Source organism: Triturus cristatus, chromosome 1_1, assembly GCF_964204655.1.
Source record: "Triturus cristatus chromosome 1_1, aTriCri1.1, whole genome shotgun sequence".
Lineage (NCBI taxonomy): Eukaryota > Metazoa > Chordata > Amphibia > Caudata > Salamandridae > Triturus > Triturus cristatus.
In genome coordinates, this window is record NC_140579.1 from 523,930,547 (window position 1) to 523,943,142 (window position 12,596).

The 12,596-nt window shown below is 49.0% G+C and overlaps 1 non-coding gene and 1 pseudogene across 1 annotated transcript; both read right to left on the reverse strand.

The window, feature by feature from the left end:
- Positions 1–143: 143 nt before the first annotated feature.
- Positions 144–297, reverse strand: LOC146870549 (5.8S ribosomal RNA). Its single transcript, XR_014959874.1, has one exon. It is a non-coding gene; the product is annotated as a 5.8S ribosomal RNA (ribosomal RNA).
- Positions 298–1,190: 893 nt separating this feature from the next.
- LOC146870550 (18S ribosomal RNA) lies at positions 1,191–2,555 on the reverse strand (annotated as a pseudogene).
- Positions 2,556–12,596: the final 10,041 nt, after the last annotated feature.

Sequence of the window (12,596 nt, forward strand, 5' to 3'; positions counted from 1 at the left end):
CCTCCGTGGCAGGACCCAGCGAGGGACCCTGCCACGGGCAATTGGGGGGTTCTGACCTTGTGGGGGGTAGAAGGGGAAGTGGAGCTCACCCTGCGACGGCCCCAGCCGCGTCCTGGGGAAGCCCGGGATGATTGACGACCAAGCGATCCTCAGAAAGGCGTAGCCCCGGGAGGAACCCAGGGCCACAAGGTGCGTTCGAAGTGTCGATGATCAATGTGTCCTGCAATTCACACTAATTCTCGCATCTAGCTGCGTTCTTCATCGACGCACGAGTCGAGTGATCCACCGCCAAGAGTCACAGGCAACTTTTTAAAAACGTTTGCCCACCTGCAGGCGCAGGAGAGACGGGAGGAAGGCGACACCGACAGTCCGCTGCCCGGGCGGCGAAATGGCCCTGGCGCCCCGTTCAAGGCTTCCCCTCTGGGAGTCCGACAGCACCATCGGGAGAAAAACAACATTGCCAGTTGCTCGGCCCGGGAGTCTTCATACCCCTCAGCCCGGCCACATGGGACCGGGTCGTAACGGGTACTGGCAACGAAGGAGGGTTGCCCCACCTGCACGTCAGCCGTCCGACACTGGGCGGCCACAAGCCGTGCCAGCGGGCTGGCGATCAGCCCACCACCACCCTTGCCTGGGTCAGAGGCGCCGGAAGGGAAGAGCCAGGCGGCTCCCCATCCTGCATGCCTCCCACTGAGTGGAGCTGGGGTCCCCACGCAGGCCCTCGGCCCCTTCTCTTCCAGGCCACCCTGCCACGCGAGAAGGGCTGCTCCTCTGTCGCCCAGAACCCGGTCAGGTCAGGCCGGGTCTCGGGACGCGGGAGGGCCCAGCCGGCACAAGGGCCTTTTCGAGGGAGGGGTGGTGCCAGCCAAGGGATGCACTGCTATTCGGTCCCCCCCCCTCCCTGCTGGGGGGGGGGTCATGCTGGATAAGCTTGAGTTCTGTCTCGGAGAGGGACAGCGGATGGGGGCCGCCTCCGTCCCCAGTCCCTCGCGTGTCGGTCGGGCCTTCCCCGGGGGAAGGGGCCCGCCAAAGTCCCAGTACTCACCCGAGCGCCCCTTGCGGCCGCGGAACGCTCCGTTGGTTGGGGCGCACCAGGGCAGGGCCGGGCCCTGTGCCTACAGTGCGTGCTCACAGGAGGCGGGCTGAGGGCTTCGGGCTGGCGCCGTCTGTCGCTCGGGCCACTCCGCCGTTAATGATCCATTCACAGGTTCACCTACGGAAAACTTGTTACAACTTTTACTTCCACTAGATAGTCAAGTTTGATCGTCTTCTCGGCGCTCCGCCAGGGCCGTTGCCGATCCCGGCGGGGCCGATCCGAGGATCTCACTAAACCATCCAATCGGTAGCAGCGATGGGCGGTGTGTACAGAGGGCAGGGACTTAATCAACACAAGCTTATGACCCGCACTTACTGGGAATTCCTCGTTCATGGGAAATAATTGCAATACCCAATCCCAATCACGAATGGGGTTTAGCGGGTTACCCGCACCTGTCGGCGAAGGGTAGACAAACCCTGATCCATTCAGTGTAGCGCGCGTGCAGCCCCGGACATTTAAGGGCATCACAGACCTGTTATTGCTCGATCTCGTGTGGCTGAACGCCACTTGTCACTCTAAGAAGTTGGACGCCGACTGCTGAGGGTCGCGTAACTAGTTAGCATGGAGGAGTCTTGTTCGTTATCGGAATTCACCAGACAAAGCGCTCCACCAACTAAGAACGGCCATGCACCACCACCCACAGAATCAAGAAAGAGCTATCAATCTGTCAATCCTTTCCGTGTCTGGGCTGGGTGAGGTTTCCCGTCTTGAGTCAAATTAAGCCGCAGGCTCCACTCCTGGTGGTGCCCTTCCGTCAATTCCTTTAAGTTTCAGCTTTGCAACCATACTCCCCCCGGAACCCAAAGACTTTGGTTTCCCGGAAGCTGCTCGGCGGGTCATGGGAATAACGTCGCTGGATAGCTAGTCTGCATTGTTTATGGTCGGAACTACGACGGTATCTGATCGTCCTCGAACCTCCGACTTTCGTTCTTGATTAATGAAAACATTCTTTGGTTCATCTTGCGCCGGTCCAAGAATTTCACCTCTAGCGGAACAATACGAATGCCCCCGGCCGTCCCTCTTAATCATGGCCCCAGTTCCAAAAAACAACAAAATAGAACCGGAGTCCTATTCCATTATTCCTAGCTGAAGTATTCAGGTGACTGGCCTGCTTTGAACACTCTAATTTTTTCAAAGTAAACGCTTCGGACCCCCAGGACACTCAATCAAGAGCATCAAGGGGGCGCCGAGAGGCAGGGGCTGGGACAGGCGGTAGCTCGCCTCGCGGCTGACCGCCAGCTCGATCCCAAGACCTAACTACGAGCTTTTTAACTGCAGCAACTTTAATATAAGCTATTGGAGCTGGAATTACCGTGGCTGCTGACACCAGACTTGCCCTCCAATGGATCCTCGTAAACCCCTTCGCTGCTAGGCCTTTTTCCCCCTGTGCTAAGCCTTTTTTTGGCTATTTGGGATAGTGCGCGATTAGGCCCCTGTAACTTTTTGACCACATAAGGTATCCACGCCCAATTTGTGTCCTTTTCTTCCAACATCATGGGGATTCTAAAGGTACCCAGGGTTTGTGGATTCCCCGGAGGGGTTCCAGAAATTAGCCAAAATACAGCTACATTTTGGTTTTTTGGGGAAAAAAGGGCTGCAAATGAAAGCGTCTGGGTTTTTCCCTGCAAATGATATAAAAAAGGGGGTGTGGTGCTGAAATCACCATCTTCCCAGCTTTCAGGGACAAGCAGACTTTTGTCAGAAAACCACATTTTTTTACACAGTTTAGGCATTTTTCTGGGATATAGCCTTTCTTTACTATTTTTTGTGCTTTCAACCTCCTTAGTTAATGGTAGAAAGGGGCATGAAATCAATAATGGATCCAGGAAAGCTATATATTTTGGAAAAGTAGACGAAATTATGAATTCCGCAAGGGGTCATTTGTGTAGATCCTTCAAGTTTTCGTTATAAAACTTACAGTAAAATATAGGAAAAAATTGAAAATTAGTTGAAAAAAACTGCCTTTTGTGTCAACGTTTTTACATGTAACTTCTTCTAATTATGACACCTCTAAGAAAGCAATATACCGTTACATCCGCTGGACCTTCCTGGTTGTGGGGATAAATAGGACTTGTAGGTTCACCAAGAACCCGATGAACCCAGAGCCAAAAACTGATCAGTGACTTGCAATGGATTTTTATTATGTACCGGGTATATAGCAATTATTCTGGGAAAATGTGTACATGGAAAAATCGGTATGAAAGACACCTGTGTATTTCTGAAATGGGAACAAAATATAGAGGTTAGAAACAGTAGATATTTGCATATTTCCGAAATTTTTTAAAATTACTTCTTTTTTACACATTGTCTTTCATTTGGAAGGCAGAAATGCATCGAAAGTCAATAGGTAATAACAGTTGCTTTACAAATCTGAATTACCCTAAGTCTCCCGATAAAAATGGTACATCAATTGTGTGGGTAGGCATAGTGCCCACGACAGGAAATGGCTCAAAACCCAACGTGAACACACCACATTTTAACAATGAAAAATTACCCTTATTTGCAAAGTGCCTAGCTGTAGTTTTTTAACACTAGCTCTGCCGGCACCTAGGGAAACCTAGCAAACCTATACATTTTTGAAAACTAGACACCCAGGGAGATCTAGGATGGGGTGACTTGACTGCCTCTCACCAGGTTTTGTTATCCAGAATCCCTTGCAAACCTAAAATGTTATCCAAATAAACACATTTTCCTCAAATTTCTGTGGTGGAAAGATCTGGAATTTGCGTGGATCCACAAATTTCAACCCACCCCGCGTTCCCCAAAGACTTGCAAGAAAAATGGTACCTCATTTGCGTGGGTAGGCCTAGTGTCCGCGACAGAGAACGGCGAAAAACGCAACGTGGACACACCCGAATTTCACAGTGAAAAATGACCCTTTTTTGGCAAAGTGCCTAGCTGTAGTTTTTTAACCCTAGCTCTGCCGGCACCTAAGGAAACCTAGCAAACCTATACATTTTTTAAAACGAAACACCCAGGGGAATCCAGGATGGGGTGACTTGACTGGTTCCCACCAGGTTCTGTTACCCAGGATCCCTTGCAAACCTAAAAATTGTCAAAAAAACACATTTCCCCCACATTTCTGTGGTGGAAAGTTCTGGAATCTGCGTGGATCCACAAATTTCCACCCACCCCGCATACTCCAAAGTCTTCCGAGAAAAATAGTACCTCACTTGTGTGGGTCGGCCTAGTGCCTGCGACAGGAAACGGTGCAAAACGCAACGTGGACACACCTCAATTTAGCAAAGAAAAATTACTCTTTTTAGGCAAAGTGCCTAGCTGTAGTTTTTGAACCATAGCTCTGCCGGCACCTTGGGAAACCTAGAAAACCTATACATTTTTGAAAACTAGACACCCAGGGGAATCCAGGATGGGGTGACTTGACTGCCTCCCACCAGAGTTCTGTTAACCAGAATCCCTTGCAAATCTAAAAAATTGTCAAATAAAACACATTTTCCCCATATTTCTATGGTGGAAAGTTCTAGAATCTGCATGGATCCACACATTTCCACCCACCCCGCTTTCCCCAAAGTCTTCTGAGAAAAATGGTACCTCACTTGTGTGGGTCGGCCTAGTGCCCGCGACAGGAAATGGCACAAAACGCAACGTGACACACCTCAAATTTACAGTGAAAAATGACCCTTTTTGGCAAAGTGCCTAGCTGTCGTTTTTTAACCATAGCTCTGCCGGCACCTAGGGAAACCTAGCAAACCTATACATTTATGAAAACTAGAAACCCAGGGGAATCCAGGATAGGGTGATTTGACTGCCTCCCACCAGGTTCTGTTACCCAGAATCCCTTGAAACCTAAAAATCGTCCAAAAAACCTCATTTTCCCCACATTTCAGTGGTGGAAAGTTCTGGAATCTGCGTGGATCCACAAATTTCCACCCACCCCGCGTTCCCCAAAGTCTTCCAAGACAAATGGTACCTCACTTGTGTGGGTCGGCCCAGTGCCCGCGACATAAAACGGCGCAAAACGCAACGTGGTCACACCTCAATTTGGCAATGAAAAATGACCCTTTTTGGCAAAGTGCCTAGCTGTAGTTTTTGAACCATAGCTCTGCCGGCACCTAGGGAAACCTAGAAAGCCTATACAATTTTGAAAACTAGACACCTAGGGGAATCCAGGATGGGGTGACTTGACTGCCTCCCACCAGGTTCTGTTACCCAGAATCCCTTGCAAAATTGTCAAAAAAACCACATTTTCACCAAATTTCTGTGGTGGAAAGTTCTGGAAACAGTGTGGATCCACAAATTTCCACCCACCCCGCATTCCCCAAAGTCTTACGAGAAAAATGGTACCTCCCTTGCGTGGGTGGGTCAAGGACCCGTGACAGGCAAGGGCCCTAAACCTATTGAGGCGACATCAAAATTATCTATCACAAACCAACCTGGTTTTGCATGGGGGTCCCAAGAGTTTTTGGCCCGGGACTCGGCAGCCATCTAGGGAAAGCTACCGAACCCACACATTTCTGGAAACTAGACACCCGGGGGAGTCCAGCAAGGTATGGCTTGCGTGGGTCCCCCATCATTCTCCTACCCAGAATCCCCTGCAAACTTCAAATTTTGCCCAAAAATTCACTTTTTTCTCAAATTTCTGTGTAGGAAAGTTCTGGAATCTGATTGAATCCACAAATTTCCACCCACGCAGCGTTCCCCCAGGTCTTTCGATAAAAATGGTACCTCACTTGCGTGGGTGGGTCAAGGACGCGCGACAGGCAAGGGCCCAAAACCTATGAGGCTACATCAAAATTACCTATCAAAAACCAACCTTGTTTTGCATGGGGTCCCAAGAGTTTTTGGCCCGGGGCTTGGCAGCCATCCAGGGAAACTTACCAAACCCACACATTTCTGGAAACTAGACACCCGGGGGAGTCCAGCAAGGTATGGCTTGCGTGGGTCCCCCATCATTCTCCTACCCAGGATCCCTGTAAACCTCTAATTTTGCCCAAAAATTCACTTTTTTCTAAAGTTTCTGTGTGGGAAAGTTCTTTAATCTGCGTCGATCCACACATTTCCACCCACCCAGCGTTCCCTCTGGTCTCCCAATAAAAATGGTACCTCACTTGTGTAGGTAGGCATAGTGGCTGCAACAGGAAATGGCCCAAATCGTACTGTGGAGACTTCAAAATTACCTATAGCAAAACTACCTGGTTTTGGGGGGGGGGCACCTGAGATTTTGGCCCCGGGCTCGGCTGCCATCTTGAAAAAGTACCAAACCCAAACATTTCTGAAAACTAGACACCTGGGGGTGTCCAATGAGTTATGGCTTGCAGGATCCCCCAATGTATTCCTACCCAGAATGCCATGCAAACCTCAAATTTAGCTGAAAAAAACATATTTTCCACATATATTTGTGTGGAATCACCGTGCAGGCACAAATGTCCTACCACCCAGCGTTCCCCTTGTTCTCCCGAGTAAAATGATACCTCACTTGTGTGGGTGGGCCAAAGGCCTGTGGCTAGGAAGAACCCAAAACATAGGGATTTAAAGTATAGCACCGAAAATTCTAAGCACTACATTTTTAAAAAAAATACGTTTTTAGCCAATTCTGCTTTGGACACCCACAAAAGTGAGGTATCATTTTACTCGGGACACTAAGGGGAACGCTGTGGGGTTGGACATTTGTGCCGGCACGGTGATTCCACGCAGAAATATGTGGAAAATGTGTTTTTTCAGCTAAATTTGAGGTTTGCATGGCATTCGGGGTAGGAAAACGTTGGGGGATCCACGCAAGCCATACCTCATTGGACTCCCCCGCGTGTCTAGTTTTCACAAATGTTTGGGTTTGGCCACCGAGCCCAGGGCAAAAATCTCAGGTGCCCCCCCCCCCCCCCCCCACCAAAACCAGGTAGTTTTGCTATAGGTAATTTTGAAGTCTCCACAGTAGGATTTGGGCCATTTCCTGTTGCAGCAACTATGCCTACCCACACAAGTGAGGTACCATTTTTATCGGGAGACCTGGGGGAACGCTGGGTGGGAGGAAATTTGTGGATCCACGCAGATTCCAGAACTTTCCCACACAGAAATTTGAGAAAACAGTGAATTTTTGTGGTCAAATTTTAGGTTTACAGGGGATTCTGGGTAGGAGAATGATGGGGGACCCATGCAAGCCATACCTTGCTGGACTCCCCCGGGTGTCTAGTTTCCAGAAATGTGTGGGTTTGGTAGGTTTCTCTAGATTGCTACCGAGCCCCGGGCCAAAAACTCTTAGGACCCCCATGCAAAACCAGGCTGGTTTGTGATAGGTAGATTTGATGTCGCCTCAATAGGTTTTGGGCCCTTGCCTGTTGCGGGTCCTTGACCCACCCACGCAAGTGAGGTACCATTTTTGTCGGGAGACTTGGGGGAACGCTGCGTGGGAGGAAATTTGTGGATCCACCCAGATTCCAGAACTTTTCCACACAAATTTGAGAAAAAAGTGAATTTGTCGCCAAAATTTTAGGTTTGCAGAGGATTCTGGGTAGGAGAATGATGGGGGACCCATGAAAGCCATACCCCGCTGGACTCCCCCAGGTGTCTAGTTTCCAGAAATGTTTGGGTTTGGTAGTTTTCCAAGATGGCCGCTGAGCCCGGGGACACTTGCAAAACCAGGTTGTTTTGTGATAGGTCATTTTGATATCGCCTCAATAGGTTTTGGGCCCTTGCCTGTCTCGGGTACTTGACCTACCCACGCGAGTGAGGTATCATTTTCATTGGGAGACCTGGGTAAATGCTGGGTGTGAGGAAATTTGTAGATCCACGTAGATTTCAGAACTTTCCCACACAGAACTTTCAGAAAAAAGTGAATTTTTCAGCTAAATTTGAGGTTTGCAGGGGATTGTGGGTAGGAAAACGTTAGGGGACCCACACAAGCCATACCTCGCTGGACTGCCCCGGGTGTCTAGTTTTCAGAAATGTGTGGGTTTGGATGGATTCCCTAGATGGCCGCCAAGCCCGGGGCCAAAAACTCATGGGACCCCCCTTGCACAACCAGGTTGTTTTGTGATAGGTAAGTTTGATGTTGCCTCAATAGGTTTTGGGTCCTTGCCTGTTGTGGGCACTAGACCTACCCACGCAAGTGAGGTACCATTTTTCTCGGAAGACTTTGGAGAATGCGGGGTGGGTGGAAATTTGTGGATCCACGCAGATTCCAGAACTTTCCACCACAGAAATGTGAGGAAAATTTGTTTTTTGTTAAATAAATGTTTAGGTTTGCAGGGATTGTGGGTAACAGAACCTGGTGAGAGCCAGACAAGTCACCCCATCCTGGATTCCCCTGGGTGTCTAGTTTTAAAAAATGTACAGGTTTGCCAGGTTTCCCTATGTGCCGGCTGCACTAGGGCCCAATATCCACAGGTAGGCATATTGCTAAAAACAATTCCGTGCCTAGTCGGCTTTCTGTCACCCTAGGGGGGAATTGGGGGGGGAGGGGGTTGCTCCGATATGACCCCAAGGGGGGCAGAAACACTGTGGCTATGTTTTGGGGTGGGGTGGGGACATTTGTATGCCCATTCTGGGCAGCCCCCAACCCACGCATACAAAATCCAGCGTAATCGTTGGCGTCTAGTGGGCTTTTTGCCCCCCGGGGGGGCAGATTGGGGGCTACTGCCCCTATCTTCCCCCCAAGGGGGGGCAGAAAAGCTGTAATTGTTGTGGGTGGGGGCATTGACATGCCCATTTGGGTGGCCCCCACCCTAATTAAAATTTGCCCAAAAAAATCCCTGGCGTCTAGTGGGCTTTTTGCCACCGGGGGGGCAGATTGGGGGCTACTGCCCCATCTGTCCCCCAGGTGGGGCAGGAATGCTGTAATTGTTGCGGGCAGAGGATGGGAGCATGGGCATGCCCGTTTTGGGAAACCCCCACCCTAATTCAAATTTGCCCCAAAAAAAATCCCTGGCGTCTAGTGGGCTTTTTGCCCCCCCCCACCCCCGGCAGGGCAGATGGGAGGCTAATGCCCCCATCTGCCCCCCAGGGGGGGGGCAGAAAGTCAACTAGATGCCAGGGAGTTTTTTGGGCAAATTTTAATTAGGGTGGGGGCTGCCCAAAACGGGCATGCCAATGCCCCCATCAATGTTCCCTCTAATTCCCCTATGGGGCACTTTTACACAAAGTGAAATAAAAAGAGAAAGAAAGCTTTTGTAGCGCAGCCACTAAAGTGAAAGCGGTTGCGCTGTAAATTAAATAAATAAATAAGCTCAGCTGCTCAGGTGAAAGTAGACCGCACCGTAAATTAAATAAATAAGCACGGCCACGGTAGCTAAAGCGGACTGCGCTAGAAATGAAAAAATACATGAGTAAATGACATAATATAAAAGGTGGCGGCGTGCTGCAAAATCCTGGGCGGAATAGGGAAGATCATTAAAGAAAACAGTGCTCACCCACTAGATAAAGCAGACCGTGTAACAACACAAGTAAAAATTCCAGTTGTTCTGAGAGAATACAAATGCAGACAAGATGGGTGGGAAATGGGCAGAGCTTCTATGCCATACCTCACCCATGCCTCGCAGAGCAGCACATGCGCTACCCAGGCTCGAACTAAAAACAAACAGGCGCTTGGCCTAAAATGATACGGCGCTGTGTGAAGAAAATGTGCACAAGCGCCAGTTGGGCCCCCAGGGCACTGTTTCTAGTATGACCCCCGGGTGGTTCCTTTTAAAGGGCAGAAGAGCGTTGCCTCACCTGCGGTGACTCTCCCCCACCCTCTAGACCATACCATTGTTACTACTTTATAATGATCACAGGCAGTCTGGCACGTTCAAGCTGTTCTAGTGGCGAGTGTCAGAGTTTCAGGGCGGTCAGACTGGCAGCAGCAGGATCGGAGTGATTTTTTAAGCTGGCTGCCCAGTGCGCATGTCAGAATGGCCGGCCGTCTTGCGACGGCCAGCTAGACATGCGCACTTCACACTGCACAACGCACAGCTGGTGTTAACCTGACGGGTATTGCAGGCACAGGGACCTAGGCTCAAAAGGAGCACTAGGTTAGCCTGCTCAAACCAATTCTGGGGCTTCTCTCATGCTGGGAGCAGCTGCAGGATTCGTTAGGTTTACGTTGGCACAAAGTCAACGTGAACCACAATCAGTTTCTTTCCTACCCTGAGAGCGTGCACTATACACCACAAGGGCCTTCGAGGAAAGCAGAGGAGCTGGGGTGAGGAGGAGAAGGGATGGAGCCAGAATCTGAAATGGCGATTGTGGGCAGTGAGCGAGGCTGGGAGCATGTGAGGAGCCAGAAATCGCTGCACTCACAATGCTGCCAGTCTGACTCTGCCCTCCATATTGCTGGCGTCCTCGGTCTCCCAGACTAAGCTGGAACTTCAAGACAAGTAAGCGCTAATAAAGAAACAGCTGTGTGCTTGCTTTTGTTCTGCTTTGAACTAACCCGAGGTAAGGGGAGGTGCACTGGGGGGGGCTGTTGATGTCAATGCTCCAAGGTGCATGCTCACTGTGTCTTGTCGCATTAAGCAGTCAACTTGGAGCCCTCCCACGGGCTTTGATTTTAAATCAAATATAAGCTGGTGGTCTCTTTTTCTTCTGAAGGCATTTAACCATGTGTATGTCGAAAGGACTTATTCAAAGATGTAGTTGTGCGCCACCATAATCCAACTTCACCAGAAGACGAGACATGATCTAATTTGTTTCGTTTAATTTCCCTGTTGTGTGCAGCTGGTCAAGTATTTGTCAGACTGAACCTATGTAAATTACCAGAATATTCTGGACGGTGTGGAATTATCAAGGGTCCTGGGCTCTGGGTGCCGACTCTGTGTCTGACTGTGCGACTGAAACAGGTTCACATGAACTTTGGCAGTGTACAGTGCTTGACTTTCCACCAGACCATGCATAAGTTTCTGTTAGGGTGACCAACTGGCATGGGTGCAAATTCAGGACAGTGAGTGTAAAAATTCAGGACAAAGGGTCAAAATTCAGGACAAAAATTCAGGACAGGAGGTCAAAATTCAGGTAAAAGGTAAGTTTTACAGACACATTAGAGGAGGTTGCGCAATCGTATATAAGTAAGTAAATAGACAACTACTAAAGTACAAGTGAAAGTAAGTTTATATTAGGTTGAGGCAATTGTGCGCTTCATGGTTTTTCAGTATGCGCGCAGCTTTAAGCAAATGTGCAGGTCGTTTTGTGGTAACAAAACCGCCCCCACCTTTTCAGCTCCTAGAGAAAATGCCTGATGCCCGGTCCTGCCGGTCCAGCCTTGCTACCACCCTCCAATGGCGCCCCTCATCTTCACATAGAGCCTCTCTCATGTTTATTTAATTTCTTCTATAGTGCTACTCATCCCAAGTATGTGGGGCAGAGTGTTGGAGTGCGTTACAACACACACATATTATATAGAGACAATCACTCATATAAATGTTAAAGTCAATGTATAGGAAATGTTGCTTAAGATAATGAGGCTTACAATGTGTAATCATACTTTCATCCATCATTCAGTCTTTCACCATTCATTCTGTCCTTCCATCTGTGTGCCCATCCATGTCCATATTCAACCATTTACAAACCTATCCATCACGTATCCTTCCATACATCATTTCACTCATCCATCCCTCCATCCACCCTTTTACTCATCCATCCATTCTCCATCCATCCACCCTTTCACCCTATCCATCCGTACACTCATCCATCCATTCTTCCACCCATCCATTCACCTATCCAGCCATCCTTTCACTTACTCATTCATCCACCTAGTCACTCATCCTTCCACCCATTCACCCTTTCAGTCATCCATTTACCCATCCTTCCTTTCTCTCTCAATTCCCCTTTCACTTAGCCATCCATCCTTCCATCCACCCACCCATCCATCTACTCATCCACTCATGAATCCGTACATTGAACCTCACTCATCCATCCTTTCACTCATCCATCCTTTCACTCATCCATCCTTTCTCTCATCCATCCACCTTTTCACTCATCTATCCATCCTTTTGCCCATCTACATGCCCTTACATCCACCCTTTCACTCATCCGTCCATCCATTCACCCTTTCACTTATCAATTCATCAATCCACCCTTTCACTTATCAATTCTTTGATCAATCCATCATTTCACTCATCAATTCACCCATTCTCTCGTCCATCATCCACCCTTTCACTCACTCATCCATCCATCATTTCACTCATCCATTCAGCCATCCATCCACCCATCCCTTCACTTACTTACTCACTCACTCACCTTTTCACATTAATTATGAGCTGATCCTTTGTCTGCAGAGTCACTGTAGTTCCTAAAGCAAGGGGTGGGTTGGGCAGGGTTCACTATGCCCCTGCACATAGGTAATCTGAAAAAGTGGAAGGCATGAGTCATGTATGATGCACAGTGCCTGGATGTGGGGCGACTGTGACATGGTGTTATTTCCAGAGCTTTAAGTGGGATGAAAAAACGAGGGGCGTCTCGCCAAAAGGATGTTCGATGTAATTAAAGTGTGGCTTAAAACACATAAGCTAAAAATCTGTGCTTAGTATAATGTGCCGCCCGACTTGTATTTTTTGTTGCTTCTGTCATTGCA